The following is an 8,653-nucleotide window of genomic DNA, read 5'->3' on the forward strand; positions in this document are numbered from 1 at the left end:
ATGAGCTACAAAACAAAGATGAGCATAATGTTAAGCTAGAGAAAATAACAGAACATGCCTTCTGGTAAACAGTGAGCAGAGTGTAGGATTATGAGGAGTGGGAGACATATCCGATTTTGTAAAGAAATTAGGGAAGAAAGATTCCAAAGCAGAGTAGGATGAAATACAAAATCTCTGATAGTTCACCCCCTTCTATTAGCCACTAAATCACATAGAGGTCTCATGGAATGTACAAAACTTTCATACTGAATTAGTTTCACAAGTGACCTAATTTAGTATAGCAGTTGGCATTATACATGATTGATAATAAGCATAGGCAGTGTGTAGGGAGGCGCACAGGGGGGCACATGCCCCACCTGAGATTGGCTGCCGCCAAAGCCACCGGCTGCTTCTGTGGGCGGTCACTGCTACCTCCCTCACTATTGACGTGGCTGCCTGTGGCTGTGGGCAGTCCCCACTTGCGACCCGCCGCTTGCCACGCCCCACTTGCCACCAACACCACCGCAGCTACCTGTGGGAGATCCCCACATGGCCTGCCCTTGCTGCCGACGTCACCACGGCCACCTGCAGGAGGTCCCCGCTCGCTACTGTCATGCCCCCACCACCCACACCGCTGCCTGCAGGCAGTCACCATGTCCCCCCAGCCTCCAAGGGCATGTGTCCAAGGGCTTTCATCTTATCCTTCATACTGAATGGCCTCTAAATGCCTTCAATTAAAATAGCTAAAACCAAAGATTATCAAAATGTAACAACTACTTATTAAACCAGCAAGACACTTTAGTCATCTTCTTCTAAACTGAACTCATAGCTTATTTAGTCTCTCTTCATACAGAAGCCTCTCCATGTCCCTGATCAGAATTGTTGTCCTTCTCTGTAACTTCTCGTGTTGCTCAGAAGTAGCTGTTTTGCTAAATGAACCATGGAAATAGTAAATAAAATGTTTAATAGAATCATGTAATTTTATCTTTTTCACTAATGAAATGCAAATCAAAATAACAGAGTAGTATTGGTACTGGAAATTCCCAACAAAGCATGCAGTTTATGTTACATTCATTAATTCCTCATGCAATCCTTAAATTCTTCAAGGGATGTGTAGAATTTAGTACTGAACAATCTATGTTCCATATGAGGGCAGACTTATTGTTCCACTAGCATCACTGTAAATGTTTCATGCTCACTTAACAAGAAGAATCTAACTTAAATTGGCTATTACAAATATTACAATGGCCCAATGCATTAATAGCTGCTGTTAATAGTGATGTCTTTTTATGAAAGCCAGGCATTAAGAAGGAAATAATGCTGAAACCTGTCATGACCCAAAGGCATGATTTTGTGTGTGCTTCGGCACCAGAATTATCCCCGCCAGGTTACGACTTCATTGCACGGGAGAGTTTCCTATTGCAGAGGAGAACCCCGGTGCAGGGACGAGTTTCCCGCCTATTTGCAGCTTCTTTTGCAGGGTGCATTGCTCAAGTTGCAAGAGAAATGCATGGTGCAAAAGAGTTCCTGCCACCCATATGCAAATTCGTTCCCCGCTATTGGCTAGTTCTAAATTATTCCCACGTGGCGGCTAACGATAGGCCTGTTAGCCGTATAAGAGGCTTGAGCAGTTTTCGCCCAAGCCGAAGAGGACTCCACATCCATCTCGTGGGGACTCTGGATACACGGCAGGGTAATAGAGACCCTGTGTGAGATTCAGAGGAGCTTGGCGACCTGATCCATCGCCCACCTCTTCCCGTCTTCGAGCGGAAAGAATTTATAAGACGTATCTACAAGTCCGATTTTGGTGGCGCGTTCACCCGGAGCATCCGGAGCTCTGTTCCGTGGAGCCTAGCAAACTCCATGTGACCGTTCGTGTTGTCTGTGTCTGTAACCGCAACTCAAGCAAGTTTTCCAGCCTACACCACGACCATCTCTGGTGTAAGTAAACAATCTTTAAATCTACCATTAAGCGTCTGTGCCTAATTCCAGCTCGTCGCCCTCCCTCTCCGATCCAGCGTGCCCGGGCTGCTGGCCACAGTCCGCGTGCAGCACGAAAAAGGGCCCAGGTCGCTCCCGACCCGCACAAAACTATTTTATTATTAAACCTGTTAGAGATCACTGAACTGTGGTAAAGGGTATGGAGCATATTTATGACTCAGATGTGATGTATATAGCAAGTGAACACTTAATTTGAAGTCTAAAGAAGAAAAACAAAGTTGGAAAAGTTGGCATATTGGGATCCAATACTGTACTCCCAAATTAGAATTCTCGCAGAAGGCAAATGTTGTCTGTATACTGAGTGCAGAATCTCAAGCCCTAAGTACTGTGACATTAATGCTACAGTATAAATTCCATTGCAGGTACAAGTGAGCTATAATTAATTTCCCTGCACTCGAATTAAAGGAAGGACATCCCTGTTACATTTCTAACCTTATTTAGAGAAAATATGAAATCATAAATAAAGATGGAAAAATATTAGTCCATTGTTATTCTATTCAGTACTCCTTTTAATGCAGGACTTTTCTCTCCAGTGCCCCCTCTACATGTTACAAGTATCACATAATTAACTGGTTAATTGTGCAACTACCTTGAGACCAGCTACATATGCAAAGTAGCTATCGTGCCATTAAAGGTGTGTTCCATGCCCTTTACCACAGTTCTCTGACAGGTTTAATAGTAAAGTAGTCTCAGCATTACTTCCCTCTGAATGCCTGACTTTCATAAATAGACATTACTATTACCTGCTATAAAGTTAAACCTCAAAAATGTGTACTAACTTTATAGCTGGTAACTATATGCAAGCTTTAATTTGCATGTGTAGCAAGGTCTCCCCTGTGGCTGGGAGCTCCATCAGCTGATGAGGCTCTTAGCCACACAGGTGCACCATGCTGGGACTCAACTGGGCCAGCAGCCACAGGGTTGCACCTGCTGTGAAGCCACAGCCCTGGGGGTTTCATGCAACTCTGAGGCTGAGGGTGCATGGAGCACCCCCACAGCTGAGAGACCCTCAACTGAGGGGGCTCCCAGTCGCAGCAACTTGCTTCTTGCCAGTGATGGGACAGCCCGGTCAATATGGTGCCAACAGTATGGTATGATGGGATCTAATGTGTGATCCCACAATCACCCCTCCTGCCATGCACGTGTGACATTACAAGAGCTGCAATTGTATAGATTGTGTGTTAGATACTATCACACCTTTACTTGCATGTGCAGAGGGGTCCCTATTGTCCAGCTCTGCCTATTTTAAAATGATTTAAGCAATAGATCTTATAGCGTTTCTTTTAGGATAATATTCTACTTTCTAAAAGGTTTGCCTATCAAAAAAAAAGTTCTAAAACTCAGCCTAAATCATCCTTTGACCATCTACTTGGTAAGAGGGCTGGGTTCATGTTTTATGAAGACAGACTAAGGGAACTGAGCTTACTTGGTCCAGAGAAGAGAAGACTGAGGGGGAATTTAATAGCATCCGTCAACTACCTGAAGAGTGGTGTAGCAGGGGGCAAGGCTTGGGCCCTGCTGTGCTCACTCCTCTGAACAAGCCTGAGCTGAGAGCTTGGCTGAGGGGAATATCAGGCCCACAGGCAAATGAGTTAAATCCTGTCCACTGTGGACCAGCGCAGCTGGGGCCTGCTCCCACGAGGCCAAGGGAGTTCCAGCCCTCTCTAAAAGGAAAGCAGCCTGGAGCACTGGGCAGCTCATCTCCCCTGGAAAGGGGAAAGGGAAGGGGAAGTACCTTAGGTCTGTGCGGAGGCTTGAACAAATCGCCAAGGAGGACAGCGAAGGACTCCAGCCACCAAAGAAGCAGGGAAGCGTATCCTGGGATCGCAGTTATGCCAAACTGCCCAGACTGGTACGGAATCATCTCTGCAATTAAGGAGCAAGAGGAGATCCCAGCACTTCTTCACCAGCGAGCACATGCTGTACCTAGAGAGGAGGAAGGGGAGAAGCAGAGTGTGTGACTCCTTTAAAGGCTGATGCCCACTATGAGTTATAACAGGCCAGCTGTTGAAACCGATTGAGAACTGGCTAAAGAGGTGGTTGGCTTGGCCACAGCATGGACTGTGCTCTGGGCTTGATCAAGAGCTGAGCAAGGGAGAAAATTGGGTGATAAGGACATGGACCATGTAACCTGAATCCCTGTAATTACAGGCACTCCTCACTTAACGACCGAGTTCCGTTCCTGCGACTAGGTCATTAAGCGAATTGGTTGATAAGCGAGGAGCCGCCCCTTGATACTGCGTGCCTTGGCTTGAGACGCCGCGCTGCCGTTTCAAAGACCAAAGTGCTCGTACTTACGACCAGTTCTCACTGGTCGTAAGTCCGTGCAGTCGTTAAACAGGTAGGTTGTTAAGTGAGGAGTACCTGTAATGAAGAGCTGGATTAGGAGGAAAACTGATTGATCAGAACACAGATTGTATTAAATGAGTCTCTGACATTAATTACATTTCTAATTTAGTCTAATTAAGGAACGACAATTGAATGATCATGGCACAAACTGTGTTACATAAGGACCTGAAATTAAGTGAAGACTGCCAAATGGGAAGGTTGATTGAGCCAGGAGTGGTCCACATTAAATGAGGACCTGCACTCAATAGAAAGCAAGCTGGGAAGGAATATCTGTCAATTTGGGTTTGGAATGCCTTAGTTGTGATTTAAATTGATGAAAACCAATTTATGGGAAGAAGTAGGGTAATCTGAGTAGGGACTGCATTAGTAGTGATACTAGGCATGAACTGACCAAGAGGAAATTGTCAGATGAGGAAGCCCTATTTGAGATGATAAGTACCAGCACAATCCCGAAGATAGAAGTCTGAGCTATAGCCCAAGAGTGAATTGGGCTTGGTGATGAGGCCAGGTGATGATTAATTTAAGCTAAATTGAAGGTGGGACCTGTTCCGAACCATGTCAGATTGGGGTCAGATCCTGGAAGGTCTAGGAGAGTAAATTAAAAAGGCAGAGTTATGAGTAATGTTTTGGAATTGCTCCATAGCCATAAGACCAACAATTGGATGAGTGATGGACCAGGGTGTAGGGGAGGAGGAGCTCTGAGAGCCCTACTTTGAGAACCTACGCCATTCTGATCCACTAACTGGGCATCTGCTCTCCCTGTTCGTATCAGTATCATCTCAGCATGGCAGGTAATAAAACAACAAGCAGTAGAGGGGAGAGAGCCAAGAAGAACCAGTAAGTAGCTGGCAAGTGACCACTGCTAGCAGTGGTTACAAAAAGGATGGAGCTAGACTGTTCTCAGTGGTGGCAGATAACAAAACAAGGAACAATGGTCTCAAGTGGCAGCAAGGGAAGTTTAGGTTTGATATAAGGAAAAGATTTCTCACTAGGTGGGTAATAAAGCACTGAAACAGGCTGCCCAAAGAGGTTGTGGAATCTCCATCCTGAGAAGATTTTAAGACCTACATAAACAAAGCCTTGGCTGGGATGATCTAGTTGGGGATGGCCCTGCTTTGAGCAGGGGGTTGACTAGATGACCTCCTGAGGTCCCTTCCAACCCTAATTTTCTACAGTCCTATGATTCTGTTTCTTGCTGTTAGTTGCAATCATAAGCCCTTTACTACAAACAACTTTTCTTCCTCCTTACTTTACATGTCATTATACCTTGAAGAAAAGTTCTGTACAACCACAAATTTTAGTTACATTTCAAAAGCATATACTGGTATATTCAAATAGCATTTTCAGTGCTTGATTTCAGCCATAAAACTTTTTAAGTTTATCACAGTTCAAAGTGGTGAAATTTAAGTAGCTGGTCTATAAAGTCCCAAACTGTCTAATACCAGATTTCTTATGACTTCATGTATTCCCTTGCTATCTATGATCAGCTAAATTGAGCTATGAGATATTAATGAAATTCTACAAGCGGCAGAATATATTAATTCAAAATCCCCTGTCTACTCAGTGTCTGCGGAGCTAATTTTATAACAGTCTATATCAGGGGTGTCAAAAATACAGCCCATGGGCCAGATCAAATCTGTGGAGTGCTGCCTGTGGGTCTCAAACCAACTCTGCATGCTATAGGCAGCATAAACTAGGCCCAGTCCCACACACTGCACTCAGAGCATGGAGTCAGTATGGCACACACTGCACAGGGCTGGACCTGGTGCATGCACTGCACACAATGCACAGGGCCAGTCCGGAATGTGCAGCATGAGGGGCTGGAGCCAACATGTGTTGCATGCAGCACATTAGGTTGGTTCTAGGCACATACTGGCTCTGATGCTCAGGGCCAGTCTTCTTACTTAATCCAACTGGCGGACCAGCCCCATACCCCTGATCTGGCCCACGGGACAGAATGAATTTGATACCCCTGCTGTAAAGCCAAACTTTGATGGGGTTTAAGGTGCATTTGTTCCAGTTGAGTTTTAATTAACCTTTTAGATGTCATTGAATAGTTTCCATAAAAAGCTACATTGCAACCAACCAACAGCATAACTAGGATTTGACATCACAGTGGATAATTTAGTTGAAGCTATTATCAGAAGAAGAATCACTTCAATGAGGCAGCTGCTAGAATTTGGCAACACTCTGCAAATGATATTCTCCTCCTTACCCCCTCTGATCCTGCTGGCTCTGCAATGCATGCTGCACATTCACAAAGATCGTTCTTTGACACGAGTGTGTAATACTGTACTTGCTACCATGTGATACTTCCAATAATTCCTATCCAAAATTTTATCTGCAACTTACACAAAAGACACTGGAGGGCACTCTAGCATTGCAAAAGTAAAATATGTTTCATCTATACATTTCATACTAATTTAAAAGCATAATTTATTGAATATTTAGTTGCTGTAACTAACTTTCATGATTTTATTGCAAGTCTTGCAATATGTGTGTCTTAGTCACAGTTACTGGCTTCTTGTGAATACATGGTACTCTCAGCTTTAATTTTGAAAAAGAAAATTATTAGTCCCAATGCTTGTGCAGAAAATCTTGAAAACTAGATTAAGTATATCCGAAAGCAGAGGTTCTCAACCTTTTTTAGACTTGAAGATGTGCCTTGTTTCCTAAACACTGCTGCTATTTTTTATTTTGAGGGTTGTTTCAGATTTTTGTGGGGATTTTCTTGTTTGGTTGGGTTTTTTGAGGGGAGGGGTTTTTTGTTCCCCTTTTGATATCTGTTTTGTGTATGTGCATGTTTGTACAATGTTCCTTTGTATTCCAGGTTTTCTGAGTCAAAGTAGGTTTGGCACTACTTTTAATTTTTTTTTTTAAGACGGGGGTGGCGGGGGAAAGGGACAATAGTCCTGAAAATATCTATTGCATAGAAGGAAAAAAAGTAGCTAAAAATCCCTAAGGTTCAACATGATGGATATGTATATTTTTCTGATTAAGTTATGGACTCTGTATTCCCATTCTGTCAAATTTATGCATCCTGGGGCTTTCCCCTCCTTCCCAAATGTTTAAGTTCTATCTGTATTAGTCTTATTATTTCTGTTCTAAATAGTAGATGGCTGAAGATGCTATAAAGAATCTTGCTCCATAAAAAGTGTGGCAACAAATATTTAAAAAACAAAATTAAAGAATATGTTATGCTGTTGCCAAAAAGCCAATGAATAATAATTTAATAAGAGAATTAGGGCAAAAGAAAATCAAGTATATGGCACAATCATTTTTCAATAAAAATATTTCTTGTGAATCAATGAATATTGGATGGTGTGTAACAAATTTTAGTGCGTGCATCTAAAATGTTTTTTTAATCAAGTAATTTTTTTTTTCTTTTATCTAAGTGTGATTGAAAGGACACATCAGCATGTAAAAGCTATTTGCTTCACTAAAAAACAAGCATAAGTATTTTTATGCCACATGTTTACCATACTACAACTGTCTAACACAAAAGGACTACAGGCAGTCCTCGACTTACAATGTTTCAAGTTACAATGTTTCTCACTTGCAGTGTTTATAAACTGACACCCTGTTTCAACTTTATGATGTCAGTTTCGACTTTACAATGCTTGATCCGATGCGACACCACACCAGCGAACAAGTTCGCTGCATCGCTCATTTCCCTGGAGAACATCTGCCCAAACTTCCTTGGACACTTTCTTTAAGAAAGCAGACAAGACTCCAGAAAAACGTGCAGCCAACACTCCTGAAAAGACTCCAGCCAAGATCCCTTCAAAACATCCAACAAAGTCACCTCAAAGAAGTCCTTCCAAATCAATATGATTGCTATTTACAATATAAATAGATTAATGTAGCTATATTACTCATGTATAATTGACCGAGTACAAAATTCTGGGGTATTTTTGGTGAAAATAGGGTATCAGGCCTTGGTTCAGGAACCAATCCTGTATTTATAACATTGTTTCTTATGAGAAAATTGGTTCTGAGATACAATGTTTCGACTTAAGATGAGGTTTACAGGAACCAATTGTGTCGTATGTCTGAGGACTGCCTGTATAGAAGAAACTGCAGCTTGAAAATAGAAATCTATTGAAAAAATAAAAAGGCAGTATGGGATGTAGTCCTTTCTTCCGACTGAGCAAGACCTAATATCCAAAGACTTTGAGAAAATTCACTGAAACATTACGTAGATGATCACAGCTTATACTCCAAATTGTATTGTTATATATGTATTTTTTTATTAACACAAAAAATAAATTTAAAAATTGTTATGAAAAACCAGAATATAAATATAAAAAGACGCAATATTGGA

Source organism: Alligator sinensis, unplaced genomic scaffold, assembly GCF_000455745.1.
Source record: "Alligator sinensis unplaced genomic scaffold, ASM45574v1 scaffold325_1, whole genome shotgun sequence".
In the NCBI taxonomy this organism is placed as follows: Eukaryota; Metazoa; Chordata; order Crocodylia; family Alligatoridae; genus Alligator; species Alligator sinensis.